This window comes from Magnolia sinica, chromosome 5, assembly GCF_029962835.1.
Source record: "Magnolia sinica isolate HGM2019 chromosome 5, MsV1, whole genome shotgun sequence".
In the NCBI taxonomy this organism is placed as follows: Eukaryota; Viridiplantae; Streptophyta; class Magnoliopsida; order Magnoliales; family Magnoliaceae; genus Magnolia; species Magnolia sinica.
The window spans coordinates 70,106,900-70,117,021 of record NC_080577.1 but is presented as its reverse complement, the minus strand read 5'-3'; the positions used below and the strand labels follow the sequence as shown (position 1 = coordinate 70,117,021).

At 42.5% G+C, this 10,122-nt stretch overlaps 1 long non-coding RNA gene across 1 annotated transcript; it reads right to left on the bottom strand.

Moving 5' to 3' along the window:
* Positions 1 to 704: 704 nt before the first annotated feature.
* LOC131247338 (uncharacterized) lies at positions 705 to 1,513 on the bottom strand. Its single transcript, XR_009171649.1, has 3 exons — positions 1,481 to 1,513; positions 1,290 to 1,367; positions 705 to 969 (listed from the first exon to the last, which is right to left on the bottom strand). It is a non-coding gene; the product is annotated as an uncharacterized LOC131247338 (long non-coding RNA).
* Between the last annotated feature and the right edge of the window lie 8,609 nt (positions 1,514 to 10,122).

Genomic DNA, 10,122 nt, shown 5'->3' with positions numbered 1-10,122 from the left:
AATCAAAACAATGTTATATTTAACCAAAAGGAATGCAAGTATAACAACTCGAGAGGATTCTTATCATCTAAACCATACACATAGAGGAGCACTATGGCCACTTCAGAAGTGTAAAAGACGAGGATCCCCATCAGTTGTGTCAAAAATCCACATCTGATTCAAAGTAAAGGCAACTATGTTGTTTTGGTTAAAACAAGAATCATTGGCATCTCAAGTGCTGACAACAAGTAGGAAGAAGAATTTGTAATTCAATAATTTTACGCTGATCTAAACTTGCAAGGCTGAGGAAACAGTCTCATGCATAGATGAGTCCTTCAGAAGAACCACCAAAAGTTTCACAAGGTAAACTAATAATTAAAATATATATTTAATGTTCTTCATGGGTCATAAAATATTTAATGTGGTCTAAATTGTATGCCCTTCATTGAATCTTCTTTTCATTTGGCTATCCAATTGGAGAATTCAATGGAGCAATTATTATTGTATCTCCTAACAAGTGACAAGCAATCTATAGGAAGCTTCACAAAAACTTCATAGGGCTTCTCAAAGATTGGAAAAACAGGAAAACGGGCATGTGAAGTTACCCCCCCCCCCCCCCCTGTTTTAGTAATTGCAAAGGGGTTTATAGCCCTTTTTAGGTGTAATAAAATACATTTAATGTAAAAGGGTGGCTACCAAAGCTATGGCAATCAGAAAGTCCGAACTTCTAGTAACCTAAGATGTTGATCTTTGTGGGACCATCAAGGGATGAGCAGTGCACTTATACCTCCCCCATCAGATGATCCAACCAAATGAATGATTCTCATCTGGGTCTATGAAATTATAGCCATGGGCAAGCGCTGAACTCTTTGCTTCTGGCAGGTTTTGATTTTTGGCCCCAGTTGTTTCTGATTTAACCTGAAGAATGGATACCATGGTTTCTTTGACGGGTTTTAATGATTTAGGAACAGCTCCTCCTGCATTCAAGGCCTGTTCAGGGCCTAGTGAGTTCAGAAATCCTTCCACTTTTAATTAATGCTAATAAATTTGTGTTTCTTAAGGAATCAAAATGATTGAAAATAATCATAATGCAGCATCAAGGTTGCGTTTTAATGCACTATTGAAATGAATTGCAATTGTTTGTTCAAGAGAGAGGAAATGATCACATTGCAGTTGCATTCCTTCCATGTCTAACTTGAATTATGATTTGGTCATTTCAACTTTATTGGGTTTCAATTCAATTAGATTGTGCATCTAAACATGTCCTTATTTCTTAGTTCATGTGAGACACACCCGAAAAATAAGCCCACCTTATGAACCACGTGCTGCCATATGTTTCTCAGTTTGTCTTCAGATAGAGGTTTCTGAAGAAACTCTACCGCACCCAACTAAAAAAATAATAATAATAAAGAAAGGAAGAAAGAAATCATGAGACTCCGAATAACCACCACATATAAACAAATGTATACATGTGTATCAAGAAGCAAATGAGAAAACACACCATTGGGCAATTTTACGATTCTTCATTTTGAACCTCACATTTACTATAATGAAGATGAAGCGCCTAAGTGGAAGTTTGGTGTGAATGGAAGCAAGAGTCCCTACCATCATAAATAAGAATGTGCACCTTGCCATTGCCCACAAGAATGCCTGATCTTTTCATGAACCATACTTGAAGCTAGGACCCACGACACGTGACCACCCAAGCAACCAGATTTTAGGAATCTATAAGAAGCTAAGGTATCTCCAATTTGTTTCCATGTACCTAGGTATTAGGTAACAGTATCAGCCAGCATATTGGCATGTTGTTGTTTCCTTCTTTAGCATTCATACAATGCATCAAGGCTTCAAATTGCAATCACATTAATTCCAAGTTCCAAGTTGGACCTGTGAAGAACATAATTGCAATTTGAAGGCTACTTCCTCATTACAAACATTTGGAAACATGTACTTCGACCAAAGCCAAAATACTCTCAGGAGAAATGTAAGAACAAACAACAAACTTTAGAAAGCCAGATTACAGAGAATGACATAACAATGAAATCTTTGGAATGTGTTTTCTTTCCATATAAACTTGGGGATGGTGCATCTCATGCCCAAAGATTGGGTGTAATTGGCCTTGGCTGTGCAATTTGACAAGGTAATCTATTGATTCCGTTCACAGTAATTTGGAAGCAATCTGCACATGTAATGCTAGTAAACTAAAAGAACATTGGAATTTCAAAAGGTTAGAAAGATAACATCAAATCAAAATATGCACGTGCTGAGATGATCTATACAATTGTCTAAATTTTTTAATCTATCTGAGATGATTTGTACAATTTCAGAGCATTTCACCAATTTAAAGCTTTAAATTCCACCTAATGTGCATTTAGAAGGACCGAATCACATCTAATGCGCAAGTAGGTGCAAGCTCCTCCAAGGATTCTTCAATCTATAACCAAGGCAAAATAAAATTCATTTATAATGATGAAACAAGTTGTTGTTTCAGGGTGATATTACCATGGAGAAAAATTCACATCTAATGTGCAAGCAAGTGCAAGCTCCTCCAAGGATTCAACTACGTTGCTTTTTCAGCTTGTACTTGTGATATTGATTTGCTCCAAGCAGGACATATCATTATGAATTTCCAATATTGAAATATGAAAATTGGAGTATTTAATTACAAAAGTATAAGTAATGGTGAAATTTCAGCAATTAATCTGAAATTCCAGCAAGTTTATTCAATTTCTATGATCAATAGTTGGACCATTTGGGTAAGACTACTAAAGCTAAAATGGACAATCCTGCAAGTGAACCTGTTAGAATTCCTGCTCCATCTTCGTGTACTATATAACAAAATACATAAATGCAATACGATATCTAAATTCACCTAAAAACAAAAATGGTAGACATGGGCAATCATAGAACTCAACTTGGTATTCTTTTTTCTTTCCTTTTTTCCTTTCTCTTCCACAAATAATCCTCTGAAGAAAGGGATCAACTATTTACACCCACCCTTTTGATTTACAAACACCACACCCATTTCCATTTTTAGACTAAAAAGTGCAAATACTTTACTTCGGTTAGTCATAAATCTAAAGAGCAATGAATTAAAGGTTTCTTTGGTCAGTATGATATTTTGGAGGAAGCTGTGGTCCTTCCTTTATAGTTGTATGACATTAGGGAGATTTTCTCAGGCATCCACAAAGGAAGGACCACAGCTTCCTTCCTTTGTTCAAATGGTACAAGGATAGCTCAGGAGCATTCGACATTAGAGGATCGAAATGGTAACAAGGATAGCTCAGGAGCATTGTAATGTCTCGGAAAAATCCGTACAAGGACCCGAGTACCACCTCAGGCAGAAATCACCCAGGACCAAATCCTATAGAAATTAGGTAATATTAGCAAGTGCTAGACTAGAGTTCTTATGAAATTAGCACTAATCACTTTAAATATGTTCTGCAAGACCCAAAACTTGTAGAATCATTGACGCTACATTACCCTGAAATCTAGAATCCATCTTTAGACTTGGTTACTCTCGGGAGCATTTTGAAACTCCGTATCGGACCTGGACTGCACGACGAAAGTCCGATTACCCCGAAACTATACAGTTATGGCCGCATTTCTGGACTTGACAACCCCCTCAAAAATCAAGTCCAAACTGTGTTTAGAAATGCACAACTTGAGCCCGGAGCGAAGAGTGTGGGAAACGTGAAACTATTCGGAAATAAAATTCAAATTTAAGTAATCTTAGTCGTGTCACTTGTGGACCAAATATAAGGATTCAGACCGTCAAAATTTGACCCAAATACACCTTCAGATCAGGAGAAATGTCCCACACATGTCAATGTACTTGTGGCCCTGATCGAGTGATCGTGACCGCTGAACTGAAACTGGTCCGCCACGGCTGATCTGTAAATCCGATCGGTACAAAAACTCAGCCTGACCTAGATCCATGGTCAGGGAGCTTAAGTCCGACTGCACATGGAAAAGGGGCCACCAGAAGTGCTCCGTTGGACCGGAACGATCCATATTTGGTTATAACCTAAGTATACCTTGGCCCAGGGGCCATTTCCATCAAACCTAGGCCTATATAAGGACCTTAAACCCTCACTCTCAAATTCCATACGAATTTTCCAAACCCTCGCTAAGAGAGAGAGAGAGAGAGAGAGAGAGAGAGAGAGAGGAAAAGAGAGAGGAAGTGAGAGAGAAGTTGGTGAATCATCTTGGAATTCTTTCCAGTTACCCTGCGTACCAAATCCATCGCATCTGAATCGTTATTCCGGCGATTCTAATCTCATTTTTGGGTAAGTCAATTAAACCCTAACCTGTTTTGAAACTTAGAATAGTTTAAGTGTTGAAGTAGCTAATCTAACTCATGCCTTAGGTTACCTATTCGTCGTTGATGAAGACTTATCGTCTAAATCGAATCCATTGCGCAATTTCTGGTTTAAGGTGCGGACTATTTTCATATAGGTTATGGTTTTCAAGGCTTTTAATGTCGGTTAATGGTTTATTATTGTTGTGGGTGCAATTTCACATGCCAAATGCAATGTTTATATTGCGTTTCTGATATATATGAACTATATTGAGATTTGTGTATTCCATGTATATGTAGAAAGTATCATATACGTATGAAATATGAACATGTGTTTGCCATGATTAATTATCGCGTGTTTGTGCTAGTTGTATGTGTAACAACTCCTTGGCGAAAGGATTTGTCCTAATATGTGCTATCACCAACATACGTCATGTATGTTGAAATATGTAGTCTAAGTGTTTGTAGAAATGTCTGAATGAATAAGTGTGTAATATGTTGTACTTTTTATGGGCGTTGAGAAGAGATTCTCAACTATCTTAATGATGTGTATGATTTTCTCCATGCAACTTACATTCTTTGTCTGCTTAACTTAGACTATGTATGAATTCATGTTAAGTTGAAATCCATCAAATGCTCACATGCTAGTATGATTGGAATTGTTGATCCATTACTGTTCTGAATTGCTTGTATGAGTATCTGTTATAATTGAATGTGTTTAGGACTATGAAATAGTCCAGGGAATCGGTAACAAGCTTTGAGTTCGTGGCTGAGGTCGCTTTCTTCACCTAGGACGTGTTTAATGAACCCGAGTCGTATTAGGGTTGTCGGCAGTGGTTTGGCCACACGGAGTGTTTGCGCATCTCATGTCGTTCAACTCAACGTGCACTCGTGCTAGTCGAGCCCGTCAAGTAAACCGATTGTCCCGGTGGTTGTTCACCATGTAAGGACACTACTGTTTGAATCTAGGGTACCAAACTTACTAGTGCAATCCCGTTAACTATGGTACCTCGATCCGCTAAGACTCATGAGCCGAGCATGGTGGTATGGGACACCATGGTCGAGCTGTTGGCCTACGCTGGGGTGACGAGCCTCCCAGTAGTGACCAGTGAGCAATCCAGACTCGTGAGCCGATTATGGTGGTATAGGACACTCTATTCGTGCTGTCGGCCTGCATTGATTGGTGATGAGCCCTTTGTAGTAACCTCGAGTATACCTTGATACTGCATTGAGACGACGAGCCTTATTGTAGTACTTAAGGTATGATAGGTATGCATTGATTGGTGACGAGCCCTTTGCAGCGACCTAGAACCATACTATCATATGAGATTATCTAGGACTGACGACCCTAGAATGGATCACCGTTTGGGAATTGATATAAAGAAGGTACCTTAGCTTCCCAAGCCTTCTGTATGAAATGGACTAATAACAACTTGGTAATCATATTCATGCACCGTATTGCATGTGCCTTGGCGTTGTGGAGCACTGCGGGAGGTTGTCATGCGTACCGTAAGATGAAGATGCTGAGGGAGTGCAGGCAAGGGCATGCATCATTTCTACATACATCCTTGTATTAACAAGAGTAATTAGGATATGTTTGATTGTATTGCTTTATCATTACTGCTTGATTGAATTAATAACATGTTAACTTTTATCGTATAGTTCCACTGAGTTGATCACTCACTCCCACGTTCTAGGACGGTGTTTAAACACCAACCAGACTCTGTCTTAGATGGAGATGATGATGCGACCCACGAGGCAGAGCAGGAGTATGAGGATGACGAGGAGGCGTTTTCCTTTATGCAGTTCTCAGGCGGGTTCATGTGAGCCGTGTCCTGAGCTACGGGGATTCAGGTTTATTGTTGTAATGGTGTATTTCATTTTGATACTTGAATTTTGAAACATACACTTGTACTTATGACCTGGCAGAGCATACATATCTCTGGGACTTATATATATATATATATATATATATATATATATATATATATATTTCTTCAGACTTTCACTTGCATATTTTACTTATCCCTGGATTATGTTTGTAGTTTGGCTTAATCTACTCCATGTTTTATGCAGTAATATAGACAACATACATTCATCATTACGTATGTTGCATAAGTGATGTTTTGAAACTCAGGAGTTGAGTTATGCTCGACCCCCGAATTTCAAGGCATTACAAGTTGGTATCAAAGCATGATTTGGATTAAATCAGACCTCAGTTATGGTCACACGATGCATGCTAATGCCACCTTAGCGTAGGAGGGTGTGAGAAAAATCCAAAAATAATGCAGGATTCCCAGTTGCACCAATCGGCGAAAGTTTACTGAAAACGATCACCGAGATCGAGTCTGTGCACACTCTTGATCACACACAATGACCCCAAATCATTTCTAGACCATCCATCAATGGGTTTAGACCATGTATCATCCCATCCCAGCCATTAAAAATCTGTTAAACTTGAATCTGTATCAGGTTCTATTCTAAATGACCCGAAATGAGTCGAAACGGACTAGGGGCCCAATCGGGGCACTTTCAGGGTGACCCAGGATGGGACCCACATCATTTATGGGCTTGGGGAGGAGGAGGACCTCGCCCCACCAGTGAGCCATCACCGGTTAGTCCAGAGACCGGCGAGCCCTCGTCGCCCAGTGGGCCTAGCTGGGCGGGCCGACGCCATTAGGGCCTAGTGTGGCCTACTCATCAAAGGTTGGTCAAATACAACCCCTCCCAAACCCTCCTTCCTTCACAAATCACCCTTCCAAGCTTTCCTTTTCTTGAAATTTCTCTCAAAACCCCACAAAAATCCCTCTTCAAACCCTTTCTTCTTCCATTTTCGTGCACCCTCACTTTACCCATCTCAAAACCCATCTCCATTGCTGATTTCCCTTTCTTTTCTTTCCATTTGAGCACTCAAATCCCTACTTTGAGTCTCAAATTCGTGGAAGCCCCATCATTCCTTTCATTTCCCTCTTTTCTTTCATTTTCCATGGCCCTATTTGAGCTTATTACGGCCATATTTTTCATCTCCACCATTCTCTCTTTCATGGGGAAGAAGAGAGCTCCTGTTGATGAAGCCGAGCCTAGTCGCCCAACTCGTTCAAGGAGGCCGAGAGGTGCCGTCGCGAGCACAACCGCCACTCGAGAGTTTCAGACGAAGCGGGACCTCGATCCCTAGGCTCCCGTTGGAAGGACTTTGTTGGTGGAGCTATCTCATGGAGTTTATGAGGGCCATAGGGTCCTTTTTGAAGCTCATGTAGATGCGCAGCTATTTGGAGAATATCTCTTATTTGAGCGCCTGGAAGAGGCCAGGTGGGGTCCGCTATTTGAGGGCGAATACCGCCAAATGCGGGTACTGTCCGAGCTTTCTATGCCCACATTGGAGAACCTTCGCTAGAGCCATTGCAGTTCAAGATCCCTTACAAAAGAGATCGGGAGGCCACAATCGACGTTACTTTAATATCCCGACTTCTGAACGTGCCACTTAGCGAGGTTCATGCAAGTGAGAAGAATCTAAGTAGTGCACGTGAAAGGGATCACCGCACGCGGTTCCTTTATGGTCGTCTGGTTGAATGGCAGCCTAACAGAAGCCTTTTAATGACCAACATGATAGACGACTTCCACTTACTTCATCACATCTGCACATTCAACGTCTATCCTAGGTGGAGCAACCGCAGTGAGTGCACGTGCCTAATGGTGGATTTCTTGTATCAGGTGGGGCAAGGAGAGAAGCTGTGTGTGCCTACGTACATCTTGCGACGGATAGTCCTTATTGCACGTTCAAATAGAAGGACTGGATCACTCCCATTTGGCCGACTCATATGTAAGATTACACATGAGTTTGGTTACAGACTTGGGGTGGAAAGGTCGGTACTTGTCCATTACATCAATGAGATGACTCTTAATCAGATGGACATTGGGCCGCGACGACGACAAGCTCTAAGTGAGGATGAGACTGAGAGTGAAGGGAAAAGAGTGATGAAGATGGTGGAGCTAAAATAGAAGACGAAGAAGAGCAGGACAAGGAAGAAGTGGAGGCCCAGGACACGAGTGAGAGTTTTCCTCATAAGGCACCAGAGCAGGGCACGGATCAGGCCACCAGGGATACCCGTATAGTTCGACTTGAGGAGGGTTAGGCTGTCCTACGATAGGATATTATGGATCTTCGAGGCCTCGTGAAACATAAGTTCAAGAAGGTGACTCGCACTCTGAAATCTATCCTGTGTTGCTGTAGGATAACGGTGCCCCTCCTCCATCACCAGATTCCAATGAGTAGTCACATATGTAGTCGTCCTTTGCCCTGTGTTGTTGCTTGTTATTGTGTATAGCCGTATAGGCGTAGTAATTTGGAAGTTGTTTTGTTATTTGAAGCTTAAGTTATATTAGCTCCCATGCTTTCTCTGTCGCGATCTATGTAATGCTGCACTTCTTGTATTGCGACAATTTTGTTAAATGAAATGCATGTTGTTCTCCTTAAGTTGTGATGTAAATGCTGTGTGGGTGGATTATGTGGATGTTAAATCTCACAGGTTGTACCCTCTGTTGAATATAGGGTATGCCTCCTAAGGGCTCGAAGACTTCGGCCATCTCTCTTTGGGCGAGTCGCTTGACGGGGTCTCCCCCTAGGCGATAGCCAGATGGACCCCCAGTAGGGCCCGTCTCATGTTGGCGCTGGGCCGGATTCTCGGCCAGCTACTAGCCCCGCTGCTGGGCTGACTCCCGTGACACCATCTATGGTTCCTCTAGTCACGCCTTCGGTTCCTGAGCAGAACCATGCATCTAGGTCGACGCCTCATGCATCTCCGTCCGCTCCGCCTCCTAATAAGCTAGAGCAGATGATGTTGTTGATGCAGCAGTAGTAGATCCAGCAGCAACAGCAGCAACAACACCAGCAGTTTTTGTCTACCATGGCTGGTATCTTTGCTCAGTCGATGGGGGCAACTTCACTTGCTTCACCTATGCACCTATTTGGGAACGCTAGTGCTAGCGGCACATTTGAGCGATTTCAATGCTTACGACCTCCCACATTCGCGGGTTCTCATAGACCCGAGGAGGCCAAGTACTGGATTAACCGCATCTCTAAGATGCTAAGGCCGCTTCATTGTTCTGAGGCTGAGCAAGTCGAGCTTACCTTCTTCATATTTGAAAAGGAGGTCAGTTTATGGTGGGACAATGTTCTTCGCACAGTTACGGAGGGTTTCGTTTGGACATGGGAGGCATTTGAGAATCGCTTCCACGAGAAGTATTTTCCGGTCACTTACTGACACGAGAAGGAGAGTGAGTTCCTTCACCTCCATTAGGAGGGATGTCGGTGACAGAGTATGAGAACCGGTTCACAGAGCAAGGTAGGTATGCTCCTTTGCTTCTAGGTGATCAGCCGATGCGGATGCGGCATTTTTCAGGCTCGAGATTCGATCGAAGATGTGTTGTGCTAGCATCTCTTCTTATGCTGAGTTGGTGAGCATGTCCTTATGAGCTGAGCAGGACGGGGACAGGTTGTCCCATATGCGAGCACCTATGGTTCCCAGACCGCGACCTGACTTTTCAAGTAGACCATTTCTCAGCAAGAGGCCATGGGCAGATTCCCCTCCGAAACGTGCCACGTCACTGGCTCAACTGATGCGTTCAGGTTTGCATTGTACATACTGTGGAAAAGCCAGGCATTTGGATCGTAATTGCTTCATGCGAATGCGGGACAGTGGGTATTCACCACCACAGAGAATTGACCATCCTCGTCCTCTGGCTCTATCGGCTCCACCCCTACAGACAGCACCTGCACATCCTTCCTTCAGGCCCCCTGCACCTCGATTTAGGCCACCTCAGCAACCTATGGTGCCTCAGCCCAA